Source organism: Pinus tabuliformis, chromosome 1_1 (genome assembly GCF_031772625.1).
Source record: "Pinus tabuliformis cultivar Carrire ecotype Pingquan chromosome 1_1, CPIR1, whole genome shotgun sequence".
Lineage (NCBI taxonomy): Eukaryota > Viridiplantae > Streptophyta > Pinopsida > Pinales > Pinaceae > Pinus > Pinus tabuliformis.
The window spans coordinates 261646307-261663481 of NC_142297.1; the positions used below are offsets into that span (position 1 = coordinate 261646307).

General features: G+C 39.7%; 1 pseudogene; it reads right to left on the reverse strand.

Moving 5' to 3' along the window:
- LOC149212533 (peroxisomal 2,4-dienoyl-CoA reductase [(3E)-enoyl-CoA-producing] pseudogene) overlaps positions 1 to 14574 on the reverse strand; it is a 38810-nt pseudogene extending 24236 nt beyond the window's left edge.
- Between the last annotated feature and the right edge of the window lie 2601 nt (positions 14575 to 17175).

Consider the following 17175-nt stretch of genomic DNA (forward strand, 5'->3'; position numbering starts at 1 on the left):
GTATAATCAAATAAACATCCGCCCACAGGACCAGTCAAAGACTGCATTTATATGTCTGTGGGGCACATTCGCGTACCGCAAACTACCTTTCAGTTTAAAGAACGTAGGGGCAACTTTTCAGAGGGCTATGAACTACACCTTCCACAACATCAAGAACATCGTTCAACTATATCTCAACGATCTACCGACTCATTCGCGAAAGCGGACTGATCATCTGCAGCATTTGAGAGCTATATTTCTACATTGCCGACACTACAAGATACGACTCAATCCGCACAAATGTGTGTTTTGTGTCAGTTCTGGTCGTTTACTTGGTTTCGTAGTTTCTAAGGATGGGATTCAACTCGACCTGTGTAAGGTTTAGGCAATCATCGATATGCCTCCACCTTCAAATTTGCTTCAGATTCAGAAACTCCAAGGGAAAGAAAACTTTCTGAGGAGGTTCATTCCAAATTACGCCAAACTTGCTAAAGGTTATACGCGTCTTTTGAAAAAAGAAGTTCCCTTCAACTGGGATCAGGTTGCACAAACTTCCTTTGATGCTCTAAAAGAATCCCTAATAAAAGCATCATTAATGTACGCTCCTGACTATCAAAATGACTTTAACCTGTATCTAGTTGCAGCAAATACGACCATCGCAATGGTTTTAGTACAAGAAGACAATGGAATCAAATATCTTGTCTATTATTTAAGTTGAAACTCAAATGATATAGAAAGCAAGTACTCCTATGTTGAAAAGCTGGCTCTAGCAGCTGTTCAAGCAGTACAAAGATTTTGACACTATATCCTTTTTCGCAAGACAACCATTTTGTCAGATTGCAACCCTATGACTTACATTCTGTCACGTTAATTACTGGGGGGAAAATATTCGAAATGGATAGCCATTTTGCAAGAGTTTGATCTGGAATTCATAAAATCCAAATCAAAGAAATCTCTAGTTTTCGCAGAGTTACTATGTGACTTCCCATCATCGTCCAATGATTCAACATCCAAAGCATCAATCGTGGATGAATCTTTGTTTCTGATATCGTCAAGCGATCCATGGTATGAAGATATACTAATCTATCTCCAAACCCAAACATATAGGCCTAATACCTCTCGCTCTGAACAACGGCGTTCTCGACACCAAGCAAAAGAGTACATGATCATTGGTGATACACTTTACTGTCGAGGTATCGATATAGTTCTGCGAAGGTGCCTCATGCATGAGGAGGCCGAAAAAGTCCTAAATGATTGTCATTCAGGCGTGTGTGGGGGGCATCAATTTGGTTATGCTACAGCACAAAAGATCTTATGAGTAGGTTACTTCTGGGCTACTATATTCAAAGACTGCATAATCACAGTCAGAAGTTGCCATGCTTGTCAAATCTTTGACCGCAAAACCAGACTACCACCCACACCAATGCATCCAATAGTTGTTGTTGGGCCATTCGCCAAATGGGGCATATATTTCATGACATGTAACCCCACCTCGATTAGGGGGCATGGGTGTATCATAGTTGCATTTGACTATTTTACAAAATGGGCCGAGGCGATGCCTACATTAAACAACAGTGGTAAAACGGATGCCCTTTTCTTTTTCAATCATGTAGTCTCTAGATTTGGTGTTCCACAAGCTATAGTCACAGATCATGGATCGCATTTCTCCAATCACATGATGGTTGAATTGGTTGCCAAATTAGGATTGTCCCACGACAGTTCTACTCCGTATTATCCACAAGCTAATGGGCAAGTTGAGGCCATCAACAAAGTCCTGAAGCGCATGCTACAAAGGATGATTGGAGTCCACAAACGGAGTTGGCACCTAATCTTGTACTCGGCCTTATGGGAATATAGGACATCTGTAAGAAATGCAACCGGATTTACACCCTTTCAGCTAGTGTATGAACTGGAAGCAGTCTTACCAATTCAGTGTGAGATTTCATCTCTCAAGCTCGTAGTCGACCTTCTCCCTGGAACTTTAGAGAAAGAGGCTCGTTTCTTGGAACTAATCCAATTGGATGAAACCTATCGTGACGCTGCCTTGGCTAACGAAGCTCATTAGAAACGAGTCAAGGTCCAATTTGATAAAAATGTCAAACCCCGTGTCTTCTCGGAAGGTGACCTGGTCTTGCTTTACGATCAGGAATCTGATAAATTGGGAGCAAGTAAGTTCCAACCATTATGGATGGGACCCTAAATTGTTAAACGAGTATTAGAAAAAGGAGCCTACGAGCTAGTAGATTACGATCGGATTCCACTGTCGCAACCCCAAAACGTGTTGTACCTTAAGCGTTACTATGCTTGATTAAGTGTAGTAATCTCTTTATATGCTTTTGTGACGTTTTTGTTTTCGTTACGAGTGATCGTTTTGATTAGGTAATCCACTTTGTATTTGTTGCAGATGTCAAACCTTTTGGAATAATTTGTTGGATACGCCGACAGAGCTAGTCGTAGTACGCGGACCTATCTTCTGCAGCATAGGCCATTTTTTATCCAAGCGGCGAGTTAGTGAGTTTCAGAGGGATATGTATTGGTCGATCAACGAACAACATCGCTGAACACAACACGTTGATGGAGCTTCTCTTTGATGCCATCGCACATGGCATACGCTGGCTTGTTGTTAGGCTAGATTCACAACTCGTCATCCTACAGTTTACTGGCATATATTCCGTTCGGAATCTAGCTATCTATCGTATGTTCCTAAGGGTCAGGATTTTGGAAAGACAGTTTGATTCTATTCAATACCAACACATTTATAGAAACTTAAACACATTAACTGATTCATTAGCAAATTATGTGTTAGACAGACATTTGCAGCATTTATAAAGGAAAAAGCATTTCAATCAACATTTGCATCAGGATCGCATAACTTAACCGAAATAAAACTCCGAAAATCAAAAATATATATAGCTGTTTATAGTTTTTTACAAAATGTTCTGTGTCCAGGACAAAATCGGTCATACGACCCAAAAACTCAAAAATGCATAAAAGCACCCTAAACTAATGGTGCTGGTGATAACAAGTCACCGCCTGTGCGATCATACGTAAGAGCCTAGTCCATCGACTCGGCACACCAGTGGTATGGCGCTGTAATCTCAGAGGTAACTCGTCGGTCCTCACATCCTGAATACCAAGGGTGAGACCCTCGATCTAATCCTACAATACTGCAAGGGTCTCTGCTATGTCCAGATCACGAAGGATAGCCCTCCCTACAGCCTCTCCCACTGGAATGGCAACCGCTACCCTCGGGCGCACTGTTGGTCGCACCAGTCCAATATCTGCACACATATATGAGTTTAATTAGTCTTGATAACCTTTAAAAAACACAAGAACATTATAAAAACAATAAATAGAGATATGATCAGATATTTTTACCTATAATACCCCACTGCTCACCAGCCGGTAGCACCAAATCTGGGTCATCGCGGAAATCCATCCCAACATACGGATACTCAGCGAAGACCATCTCCTGATGGTCGAACCACTCAAAGAAGGCATCAGAGAATGAAATCTGCAACTGACCAGCATGTCTGGCCATGATATCGACCCATCTCTGCATCCGTGGTTCCCTCGGTGCTGGCAGTCCAAGTGAAATGTACTGTGGCTGCATCAGTGGAATCCTCTCCAAGGCGAAAGCAGTCAGAATAGAACCATAACCAAAGTTCTTGGATCTTCCATTCTTCACCTTGGAAAGTTGTTCTTTTATAACTGGAAGTACTGCATCACACCAGTTGAATACCTTTGGTTCAAGGCATTCCAGGGCATACTGCATATAAGACCTGTTGGCCAAATGAAGAGCCGCACTACCAGCCAATCTAGAAAAGGTGAATAAAATAGTCCTCAAGGACCGGTTAGTGACATCTCGAATACTGATCTTGCCATCCCTGCTTGGCTGAGATCCATCTCTACAGAACTAACGAATATAATCCCTCACGGATTCACCCCCACAAGCGGATCCTGATAGTGAGAGAGGGGCACCATGCCTCGATAACCCGGTCAAGAAGTAGATATCCTCAACTGTCAAAGGGATGGATTTACCTCTAATCTGGAACACTTGGTTGGTAGGATCCCATGCATCAAGAAGATATTGCAACAAATTGATTTGTTGCCTCATGTTGGATATGCGGAAGAATTTGAGCAAGCCACAGTTTCACAATGCAGTAACTATACCCAGATCATGAAAGGCAATCATATCCTCTTCTTCATGCTCATGTTCATGTCATGTAACGACCATCTTGATCCGATGAATCTTTGAAAAACAAACAAGAGAAGAATTAGGATCCTGATTTGGGCAAAAACAGGCAAAATTTCCATGAAAAAATAGTGCATAAACTTTCCTCCCTGTGCCCATCGCACCCTAGCTGTGTACAGGGTGGGATGCATACTAACTGGCCAATGGCCAGCTCAGTATGCATTGCACCTTTCGATGTATACTAGGTGTGATGGGGAGAGAACGAATTGTTCAAACCCCTGAGGCCCAGAAAAACAGGAAAAGCTGCTCAGAATCAGAAAAGGAAAGAATGCAATTGAAGAGCTCAGGGTTATCTCCTACTTGGTCTAAATGACACTGAAAATAGTCCACCGAATCTCCCAGAATAAGCTGATGAAAATTGAGAAGGAAAACACCTCCAGAGCTCCAACAATTCCAAATTTGAATGAAATGGTAAAAATGAGAGGTAAAAACTACTTTTATGTTTCTTTTCACGTAATTCAAGTAAGATGTTGGTTTTTAACTCATTTTTCAAGCATGTATTTACATTTCTAATCAATTTGATGGAGCAATTGAACAGGTAGTACGACCGTCAAAAGAACATAGTGTTAATGGTGAATTGAACATCTCTGACTATTATTACGAGCAATGTTTCCACAAAGTTCAAGCTCGTTAAAAAATAAACCTAGCACTGAGCACATGTTGGCACAAGGTTCAAGCTCATTAAAAAAATAAACCCACCACTGAGCACATGTTGGCACAAGGTTCAAGCTCATTAAAAAATAAACCCGCCTTTCAGTAAATAACCTTTGTGATCGCATTACTATCAACCTTTTGAGCCTTGGTCGTGTTCTTACCATCACCTCCACTCTTTTAGCCAATCATATGCCTCCACTTGGTTGTTTACCCTTTTTAGGAATAGTTGCGATGACTGATTCTATTAGCCACCCTCATTGCACTGCCGTGTTTGAGAAGTTCCAAAATTACCTGGAACCAGTTGCTACCCGAAAATACCACTCGTTCCTCAAAAACGAGTCTCTTTTAAGCTCTTTTTAGACTCATAAAATATGAAAAGATTGCCGAGCTACTAGCCTTTCCAGCTCGTTAAAGTAAAGGGAAGCGCCATCCCTCCTCTATATTTTAATCTTTTTGGACCTAAGGGATCATTGCATAAAAAGATTGAGCGCTTGTCTTGTTCGGCTCGCTAAAACTATCGAAAAGTCATCCCTTTCATATTATTTTATAATTTTTTGGACTTAAGGGATTATACCATGAAAAAGGACTACTGGATTTTCCTTTCAGTCTCTTTTCAAACTCTCTAAACATGAAAAGGACCGAGTTATCTTTGTTGTTAAACTCATTAAAACAATAGCGACAAACTTGTCCATCCGGACAAGAGCGAGTTTCACTATCGCTAGGCTCGTTAAAACATAGCGATAGGTTTGCCCGAAGGGAAAATTATAGAACAAGCATATGTTATCCTCCTCAAGCTTGACAAAAATAAAGAGGTACTGGTCAGCAATGACTGGGGAAAAAGGGAAGAAAACTTGAAGAACTTCATTGGTAGCAGGTCGCTCTTGAACATGACACTTTCACTCCATCACCATGATTGAGTCGGGTTGGGTTATTCCATTCACCATCACCATTGGTCCTCCGTACCATCCATGGGGTTAACGCTACCAATCCATCACAATGTCACTGATATGTTCAAGAGAAGTCGCTTAGAGAATTCACCATGCCTCATCCACTACAATACCTTCACTCTCCATTTTTCATGACCGCCATTCCTGAACCTTGTATCATCAGATCATTTTCACCTCCAGAAAATCATTTTCTTTGTTTCGTGTCATAGATGTGGGATTCATTAAGGCCCTCCTACGACGGGTCACTTCTTGTTGACATCAGCACATTATCCAAGAAGTTGACTTAGGAACAACCCTTTCAGTACTTTGAAGCTTGCATGCCTCAATGGCAAGTTTCTCACTTTCGGCGACAGGTTTACATCAATGGCCCTCGACCGAAATATTTTACGTGGTGTTCAACATCGACTCATATATTCACACCATGTGAATTGTATTGCATTACCTTGAGGATCATTGTCATTATTAGTGATTCCTCTCGCGCCTATTAACAGCTTACATCATTGGCTGGTAATCAGGTGATGTCTTTCCATGTTCGACTTCAGAACATCTTTTCACATGGATCGACTTGTACATCGGGCAAAGATTGAACGAGTTTGAAGACCCCAGATCTAGTTTCATCCATCCGGGCTACGATATATTTAGGAAAATAAAGACATCAAATGTACTCCATAGCTGCACAGATGATCATCCAAGCTAAGGGATGATTTCTCTACCAGAATCATCAATCTGCTACAACAGACGATTGTCTGTCCTATGTACATGAAAATGAATTTATAAAAGTTGAGCATGGGAATGCCCACCTCAGCTAGATCATGAAAATATTATGAAAATAATGTATTGTATTGTATTGTATCTTATTACAAGTCACCTTCCAGTTCGAAAAACCTCGGATCCTCATGATAAAGCATTTCACCCGACATCAGAATATTTACAACCTCATGCTTTAGGGGGCGACTGTTATAGACATATTTGGGCACTGCATCCCCAATCACATATGTTGATAAACCGAGGGCTCTCAAACCCCTAAAAGTGTTGTTTCAAACCCTAAAGGATTAAGGTCAACTGATTACATAATTTCCCAAAAGTTCTCCCTGAAAAACTACTCAGAACTGGTCAAAATTGGACCATACACACTGCTCCATGCCAAGGGTGCGATGCATCTCACCTGTTACACACAAGGGGTGTGATGCATACTGAAAATCCCTTTTTTAGGGTGCGATGAGTGAGAACAGACAAATGGCAGAGGCAGTTTGCTAGGTGGAAACTCAGAGAATCTTCTAGAAACTGCTCATATGACACTTGCCTCTCTGAATTCACCCAGGGATGAGCAAGAGATCATGAAATCTCCAAGTGGAACCAAGAAATATTAGAGAAATGACACTAATCCAAAACCCAGGAGCTGACTCACCCCCCTGCAAATATCTATATATGGATCCCTCATCCCAGAGATCCAAAGGCTGGAATTTTGTAATTTGTAAGGAAGTGTTGTTGGTTTCTCTTTGAAGACATTGCATTGTTGGGTGATCTTGCTTTTCATGAGGTGAAGAGGGCTTTCATGTAGGGAGGATGATGCTGGATTAGAAAGCTGGGTTGTAATCCTCTCTTCTACTTCTACTATCAATAAAGCTATTTGAGTTTTCCTCCATATGCTTGTGTACTTGTGAATCTTATATTTGTGTATGCAATTGTATGGTTAATGTATTTCTGATTGTACATTGTTTATGGTATCATAGATCTCTATGCTTTGATGGTATTTTTCTGCTTTCACTCTACAGGTGTTCTTTGAAGCGAGACAAGTGAGAAAGGAGTGGCAGGTTCTATCAAAGGAGAGAGGAAACAAGCAAGGAGCCAAGTGAAAGATTAAGGTTGGTGCTCTCTGCTTCTCTCTTATCTATCATACATAAAGGAAAATACAAATTACTTTGAATTGTTTGTTTCTAAGATAGCTACCCGTCTTAGTGGGACTAGCAGATATGAATAGACACTAGTTTTCTTGGAAACAATAGGTTTAGTTTTGTAAAGTGATTTTATGTACCTTGTAAACCTACGTAAAGAAATCTAATGTTGAAGTGTTTATAGGGCTTATAGTTATCACCTCAATCTTAAAAAAGAGTTCTTCCTTCCATTCATCATTCACCCCCTCTGTTTTGGCACATCCCCTTTTCTAGGAAAAACACCGTCTCCTTTGATCTTGATTCCTATTGCATGTTTTCTTCACACTACCTCCTTATATGATATCTTGAGGCAATCCTCTATAAGTATATTTCCCCATTTTCCTTGCCATATTTTTTCAAATGGGGACATTCATAGAGGCATCAGGCCTATGAGTAGTGGCAAGATTGTAGAGGAGGAAGGTCTCCAGACCAAGTTGCACAAGTATAGTATTTTGTTTTTTGATTCACATATTGATTATTTATTTAATCATGTTGCTTCTTTGAGCTTTCCCAAGTCTAAGTCCCACATCATCATCCTCCAGATTTTCAAACTGGGTGAAATAAGCATAGGACTATCATGATTAGCCATACCTTTTCCAAGTTCTATGGAAAAGGCTTCATATATGGCTTTCCAATGAGCTCAAGTTGAGACTTCTCATTGCCAGAGGCAAGGCAGGATTCTCCCCAAAGTATTAAACCACCAATCACATCTATACACTTTGAACCATTTTGAGGAGGCATGTCATTTCTCTTTGAATGTATTATGTTGCTTTCTATACATTCTTAAAGCATTTGAACTAGTCTTGAGAGAGGCATTATTTCAAAGACTACATGACATTATCCTTCTGAGGCTCTCTTCATGGCTATCATGAGACCTTATGAGTTGGTCCTTTGTTGTCTCCTCACTATGCATTTGTTATAGACATTTTTGTGCCTTACAGCATGAAGCATGAAATGTCCATAATCTAAGGGATCCAAAGTCCCTAAACATGTTGTTCCTACCCCTAGAGGAACAAGGTCAGCAAACCACAGCACTAAATATCAGTTCTCCACCTGAAAACACTCAAAAACAAGCAATTACGGGATCATGTCAACTGCTCCACTGAGCATCTGCGCTGAATGTCAACTGCTCCACTCTGTACCTGCACTGAATGTCAACAGTAATGAAGGCTACCTGCGCTGGGCGAGATTGGCCAAGTGGCACAGTCATTCTTCAAGGTGTCAAATGCCCAGGAAGCTTCTAAAATGACACTTGGATCAGGGAATTCGCCCAATGATGAGTAAGAGGTTCTTAAACTCCAAGTGGAAGCAAGGATCTCCAAGTGGACTCAAGAACTGAAGTATAACTGAAGTGGGAGAGGACACTAGTCAGCTCCATGCCAAGCTCAAGCTGACTCATCCTTTCTCCAAAACTCCTATATATAGAGCTCTCTCATGAGGTCTAGGGAGGCTGGAATCTGGTGAATGTAAGGAAGTGCTGTTGGTTTGAGTATAGAACTATTGGGTGATTTGCTTGAAGGAGGTGAAGAGGAGATTTCTTTCTGCTGGGAAGTGTTGCTGGATTGGGCCTCTTATGGTTGTAACACTCTCAGAACTTTACTTCTTCCATTAATAAAGCATTTGAGGTTCTTCTATATGCATGTGTCTTAATGGCGAATTGATGCTTGTATATTTGATTTATACTAATCCTTGAATCAGTTATGAATGTATGCTTCTTGTAGTTTCTCCCTCTTGTTATTTTGCAGGATCTTGGTGTAGCTGGGCCAGTGAAAGAGCAAGGAGCTGGGAGCAAGCAGCAAAGAGGGAAGATTAGATCGCCATTAGCAGAAGATAACGGTTAGTGGATCTCTTTCTCCTCTCTCTTACATCTCATAAAGAAGTAATCTTGAATAGCTTTGCATTCGGTTGTTGCTGAGGTACTATCACCCTTAGAGTGGGATAGGGTCATTCCGTATTGGATACTTTTCCCAACAACAGCATTACCTCGTTTATTTCATTAGGAGCACCAATCGGGTCAAGTAAGGATCTCCTCTCTCCCTAGTTTTGTTTGGGATGTATATTGGTAAGCTTGGGTCATTTCTTGTAGGGCATATCTAGGGAGGGATGGTTTCCTTCTTTACCACGTGTTGATATCTATCCTTCTATTTGTTGATCATGTGATCCTCATGGACTAGATGTCCTTTCATGGTTTCGAGATCTTCAATTGATATATTTTAACCTTGGTAAAAAGAAAGTAATGAACTTCCATGCATTGTAGTGGGCAATTTATGAATTCCACTTTCAATTTTTAGGGGAAGCGATTTAGGTTACCACATGATTTGAATTGGATCATTATATTGTTTTTAATCCATATCGATGCATTTAGAGTGGAAAAAGTGGAGGAATCAACTCACAGGACCATTTTTACTGGTGGGACCCAATTTGGCGAAACAGGGTCCAAAACCTTCTGGGAGAATTTTGAGGCATCAAATGATGTTTTTTGGGGGTATTCTACACACAGAGAGCTTTCCAACGGCGCAATAATCACATCAATCGGAGTCTGTATACAAAAGTTATGCCACTTAGAAGTTGACCTTCTTGTTTTCACGCCTATGGTTCAAGAGGATGTCGTGTCAGCACCCATTATTCATGGAAAAGAGGCTAGCCACATGTTTGTGATGTAAAAGACTCTAGAAAATTCTATTTTGTAACTCTAGTTAAGAGTTGATGTATTCAACTTAACCACTAGTAGGCTATCGGGTTGTGTCATAACCGGGCCACTAGGAGGAAGAGGCATTCCATTCTTTCGAAAGCATTTTGTTCCATATTTGAGAAAAGATAACCATGAGAGATAAGAGGTAGAGCACACAGAGAGGATTTGTGCACTGTAGTAGCCCACAGGCCACAAACATTACTTCTTTGTATCTACAGCCATATTTCCAGATAGAGAAAGAAAGCAAAGCGACCTCACCTTCCAGTTGGGTTTTCTCCCGAAAGGGTTTCCCAGAGAACATATCATGTGTATTATGTGCGTGTGAGCTTATTTTTCAATTCTCTACTTTTCTGTTTGATTTACTTTTACATGCATGCTCTAATTATGGTTTAATTTTACAGATCTAGAAATTAAATAAAAATGTAATAGCGTAGAATCTCATATTTTTAATATAATATTATCAGATCTGTTGTGACGAACTGTCCAATGGAATATCCATGGCAGTTTATGGATCATTACATTATACACCTAGTTGAGCTTCAGGCATGCCTTCTCATTATGACTCATCGAGGCATATGGATCCCTCACCCTTCTAGAGAGACACTACTTCCAAGATCACTTTAAATACATATAAACAAAACCAAAATCAAACCATTGTGCTTGAATTACAACCACTCTTCAGATTGAGCCTATTGGAGAGAACTACAATTAAACCAAGGAACAAGCAAGCAGTACAATATATGGTGCAAAACCAGAAACTTTATGGACATAAGATGAGATGCACTAAAACATGTTTACAGGTTACTAGAGAAGCTAAAAGGGTAATCACTTGTCTTGAATTGTATCTCGTGGGGTGGGGGGGTACTTTCATAGGTGCGGTACCTAACCTTGCAACAACCTATGTTTCTCCAAGGTCACTAAAGGTTGTGTTACAAGTTACAACTATGCTAACAGAAACATCCTCCCCCATTCCCTGCCCCCTGTTTCTACATTTTTTGTATTGAAATTAGTACAAAACATCCTCAAGTTCATGCCATTCTCAGCTATTAGGTAGATCATGCCAACAATATACCCAGGTTGCAATCATGGTCATCTTGTAGCCTTGTCGCAACGTGTGTTATGAACCTCGGTAATAATGTGTTGGTCTATCAAGCATCAGCAATAGTTATTTATCTTTCACTCTCAGCAACTGTCCAGCCTTCACTGCATTTTCTATGTTGTTTGTACAACTTTCAATGTGGTGTATAAGCACCTTTTAGAAACTGAATAATTAAGGCTGTTATGCAACTTTTGATGAGAACTCTGAAGCCTTCCAGAGGTTATTGTATTAAACAATCTTGGAGTATGGTTTTGTTAACACTATTGCATTGTAGAAAGTCTTTGAATGTGCTATTGCTCGGATTTGGCAGAAGGAAAACTTTAGACTTTCAAATTTTCCAACAAGCCTAAATGAAGGTTCTGCTACAAAAGGTAATTTCATAAAGGGTCAGATACCGTATCAAAAATAAATTTATCCAACAGAGCAGATTATGCTGAAAACTAGATTTTAGTGATGGTAACCCTGCATCAGGGCACACTAAATCAAACATAAGGTGCTCAATCTAGGACTAAGCTAGTAGTCATTTTCTTAAAAATGTATAATCGAGGATCGAGGATCAAGGCAACCTTTGTTTTGCTAAGACCAAGGACCATTCTCAGTGCTAATAGCTACCCCCACATATATTTATACATCAGATGGTATATCAGTGTTAATCATATATCGAAACTTAGGCAGATATATAGTTTCTCTGGAGCTCAAGAATATGGAGGGACTAGATTTTCTAATGGAGAATCTTCGACCCTTGAGTCCCTATAGACGAAAACCAAAAGGGGGGGAGTAATTAAAGTGGCCACCCTAAGTATTCCAATATATATTTTTAAAGAATTTCCAGTTCTCTGGTACACAGGGATAGTTAAAAAAAATTATGAGTGCTTTGTTATACAGAGAAGACATGGATGAATGGAACCATTTCTTGAAAACGTGACCCCACAAGATTTTTTTATTTTTATTTTTCAGCACTGCAAAATGCTCCAAAAAGCTTGCACATGTAGTTAAGAAACCCTGTAACGAGCATGGGTTTATATGTATGAGTGGAATACTTTCTCCCTTTTCCATTAATACCATATCTCATTAACAATCCAGCACTAACAGAAGTTTCAGTCGTAATGTGGAAGCTGAGTTTTTGTTGCAGTTGTAAAGTTCAGTAAGAAAGACCCATTTCATAAAAATTATAGATCAATGCACGACAAATTAAAAGGGGCAGGTTCGAGCAAAAGGTTAGCAGTGTTTGACAAATTTGAAGGGGGGAAGTGTTGTTGCATGGGTACCTCAGTGCATCTTGGCGATGCAGCAGGGTAGTGCGTCTCGACAGTGAGGGTTGTAGGTGGGTTGCAGGTGAGGGCGATGTTCGAAGGCGAAGCAGGCTCGCGGGATGATACTTTGTTCTGGCAGAGGAGGTTTCTGTTCAGGCGATGGAGGAGGTTTTGATTTTTGTTGAATTTGGAATGTATATCAAGCGCTAGCATGGCACCGCAAGTATTGCCAGTGTGGCGACGAGTGGGCCAACCTCCTTGTTGAATCTGCATGCTCCTGTCAAATCAGGCTATGGGGTCATTTATGTGAACTAGCCACCATAGGGGCATTAAATGCCCTATGGCAGGCTGGTTATTTGTTGCCCTCTCACGTTGCTCCACGCACAGCAGGGCAACAACACAACTCTTTAATGCATGGGTCGATTGATCTTGCAACCTCCAAGTGATCTGATCTGACAAGAATCAAAACATCGGTAATCGGTCAACACAACAACGACCATCGATCGACCTTCTCACGGACTATGAGCAAGAATCAACATTCTCAAGGCTTTCTTCTATGTTAGGGTTGCCCTGCCTTTAACCCTCCTTCAGATCTACGGGGCTCCACCGAAACAACACCACAACAAACTTATCTAATTCGCCAACCACAGGCAACAGATCAAACATGCATACCTTTCTCGTAAGCGCAGCAGCAACTTCACAACTCACAACTCTGATACCAAAATGAAATTAAGAAGACAAAACCAATTGAATGTAACTCTGCATACCTTGAGTGAGGAGCCCCTGAGGTTGCCACAACCCTAGGAGCCCGTAAGGTTGCCACATCTCATTAATGATAAAAAAAAAAAAAAACAACAACAACAAATTTATAAGAGTACATTTAGTTAGAAAGATCAAACACTTTCCCAATAATATAAACTAAATTCTAAATAAAACAATAATTTAAAAGATACAATAATCTATACAACAACTTTCTCCATTATTTCTAAATAATCCAAAAAAATTCTCACATTAAAAACACCCATATTTATCCACTACCAAAGAATCCAACACTTTTGTTTATAGATCTTCAACTTGATATGGGTTGTCGCAAACTAAGACAAAATTCAAGTTTTTGGCTAGTTGCTTATCATTTGTCCAAGTTTTTAAGCTCTACAGGCTCCATGCAACAACTCTATGTGATATCAATAGTTTAAAGCGATTTTCCCAAAATATTCGAATAAATTTCATTAGTTTATATTTTGTGATGGATACTTATATGTAATACTCTCAGCAATAATGTCGTAAAGAAGATGCCTTGGTTGTCACTAGGACATAAATTATTTGTAAGAAATAATTTGACAATGTGTAACGTGTTTACATGGGAAAGTTTTTCAACGGAAGAAATCGTTGTTTTAACTAGAATTTAAAATACGTAGTCTCTTGATTTAGGTATTTAAGACTTAATTACATACCTTTAAACGATTTATTATCTTTCAACGGAGGAAATCGTTGTTTTAACTAGAATTAAAAAAACGTAGTCTCTTGATTTAGGTATTTAAGTATCTTTAAGCAGGGTAGTATACTGTATTGGGTAAATTGTTCACTATTTAATTAGTCTAAAAAATAATTTTTGTCTAAAATTAATTTTATAAAACAAATTATTTTTTTAATATTTTTTTTTAATCATATATTGATTAGACTCTAATTTTTTTTTAATCATATATTGATTAGGCTCTTATCTTACGATGATTTCACAGTACTGACCATTTCCACGGCCATATAGGAATCATAACTGAAAGGCAGTTATCTTAAAAATTTACCTTAAAAGCTTCCCAAAAAAAATCATACTAAAGATAATATTATTTTCTTTAATATAATATTGACTAATTTAAAACTGTGACCTAAATAACAGGCATTAAAAACAAGTGACGGTCAAAGTTGCATGCAAAATAAATTTTAAATTCCAGGTCTGGCGGGGGCATGCACTTAGTGAAAATCTTTCCGGGATACTATATGCGCGTGGACCTTCTCAAATCACGTGGTAGGGCCATGCACTCAGGTATAATCTCAGTCATCGTATTAGGCATATGCGCATTGACCAGCTCAACTCACGTGGTGGGGCCATATATTCAGAGATACTCTTTTCGTGATGGTATATGCGCGTGGATCCGATACTGCACGTGGTTGGGCCCACGCAGACTTTAAAAATAGTTGTCACGTAGTGTAACCAGGCTTAAAACTGACCGGTGTTAAAAAACAAGTGACGGTCACCAAAGTTGCAGGCAAAAATAAATTTGAAATTCCAGGTCTGGTGGAGTCATGGACTTAGAAAAAATCTTTCCGGTTTAGTATATGCGCGTGGACCGGCTAAAATGACGTGGTAGGGCCATGCACTCAGGCAGCACCTAACCAGCCATATATAGGGTATTCAATGTGCCGGGAGATGCACGGGACATAGCCCGCTAACACGTGAATTGCTCTTTCTTATTTAGTGGCGAGTTTCCGAATTCCCGTGTTAGTAAGTTATCTCCCGTGCATCTCCCGGCGCATTGAATACCCTATGTATGGCTGATTAATGCACTCAGAGATAATCTCACTCATCGTAATTGGTATATGCGCGTGGACCCGCTCAACTCACGTGGTGGGGCCATACCCTCAGAGATCATCGTTTTGTGATGGTATATGCGCGTGGATCCGCTACTGCATGTGGTTCGGCCCACACATATTAAAAATAGTTGTCACGTAGTGTAATCAAGTTTAAATTATGAAAATTCGGGTAGGATTTTGATAAAATTGATTTTTTTTAAATCTTAGAAATTTCAAAGGATATCTCTCGATTTTATGATGATAAATCCATTTTCATTATTAAAAATGATTTATGAATTCAAGTTATTTTCGGTTGTTCGGGCAAATTTGCGGGTTCATGCCTTTATTATCTCTTCCGATGGCAGGTATAAAATATTGGGTAAGTCATTGACTACCCAATTAACAACCATTTGACCAAAAATTAAAAAATTTTGTCTAGACTTAATTATATAAAAACAATTTTTTATTTTATTTCTTGAAATATTTTTTTTTGAGTTTTTTGGTCATCTATTGGTTAGACTCTTATTTTGCAATGATTTCAACATTACTGGTATGACAGTACTGACCATTTACACCGTCATATAGAAATCATAATTCAAAAACAGTGCTCTCTGCGGTTCATTGCGATGTGACCTGTATTCATAAATGTTTACAGACTTCTTCTTTCTGCAACGTAGGGAGGGAGGTGGGGAAAGAAAGAAAGAAATTATTTTAACGTCCACGAGGCTAAAGATAGCCTATGGGACATTTTTCTTCTTTATTACTTGACGTATTTAGCACTTTTTCTGTGAAGCTTCAAAATAAATGCTCCGAGCTTCTCGACAAACCCCTCGCTAAATATGTTATCCCAAGAGCTAGTTGTTAGCGTATCTGCATAACTTTCCATGTTGTCTTGGAGGCCTCACATTCTAAAATGAAATGTTTTTATGTTTCCACTTTTCCAGAAGAACAATAAATGCATACTCTTTCCTCCCACACTTCTTTTGGCCTTTTCCAGGGCCCTGTTTCACAACAAAGTTGATGAGAATTAGTCCTTAACTAAGCAATAAGAATTTTGGCTATATTGGCCTCTATGTATGCTTTTGGTTGATGACTATGAGTGGGATTAAACACTTCAATATAGTACTTTTTCTTTCTTTGTAGCTCCTTATCCCAAGTATGCTTGTGGAACTTTTCCATAACAAAAGTTTTTATCTCTTTGCTAGTTATGGGACACACGTTCAAGCAAATACCTCATTTACTAAACCATTTGCTATTTTGCTGCATCCAAGTTTTTTTGTTCTTGCTCAATCTATCATTAAAGACAATCTTAGGCCATCTACCCTCTTCCATTTGCTCAATTTTTTTAACTACCTTATGACTCGCACCATGATCCGAATCAAATCCACAAGAAGACTGTCAAGAACTTTGACTGTGTCAAGGTGAACAGATCTCTAAATAAAATCCAAAACAACATCAAAAACCCCCTGAACCAGTGGCCATGGCAGCCGGCGTGGAACGACGAGGACCTTAGTCAAAGCGCGCTAACCGAGGCCCATGGAGACTACACAGGAGGTCAAAACAGCCCCTGGGAGCCCCGGATTGGAAAAAGGAGGCAGTTTTTGATGCGCGATTGCTAGGAAAACAGAGCCAAAGTGGAAAGCCTCCAGCACCCAGTCGCATGGAGGAACCGCAGGACGGCGGGCGGAAAAATGTAAAAGCGCCAACGTACGACGGTGGGACCCACGACCTGGAAACCAGCGGTTTGATCGAGATGCCCTTGAGTAGTAAGAGGTTTTGAAGAAAGCGGAGCGA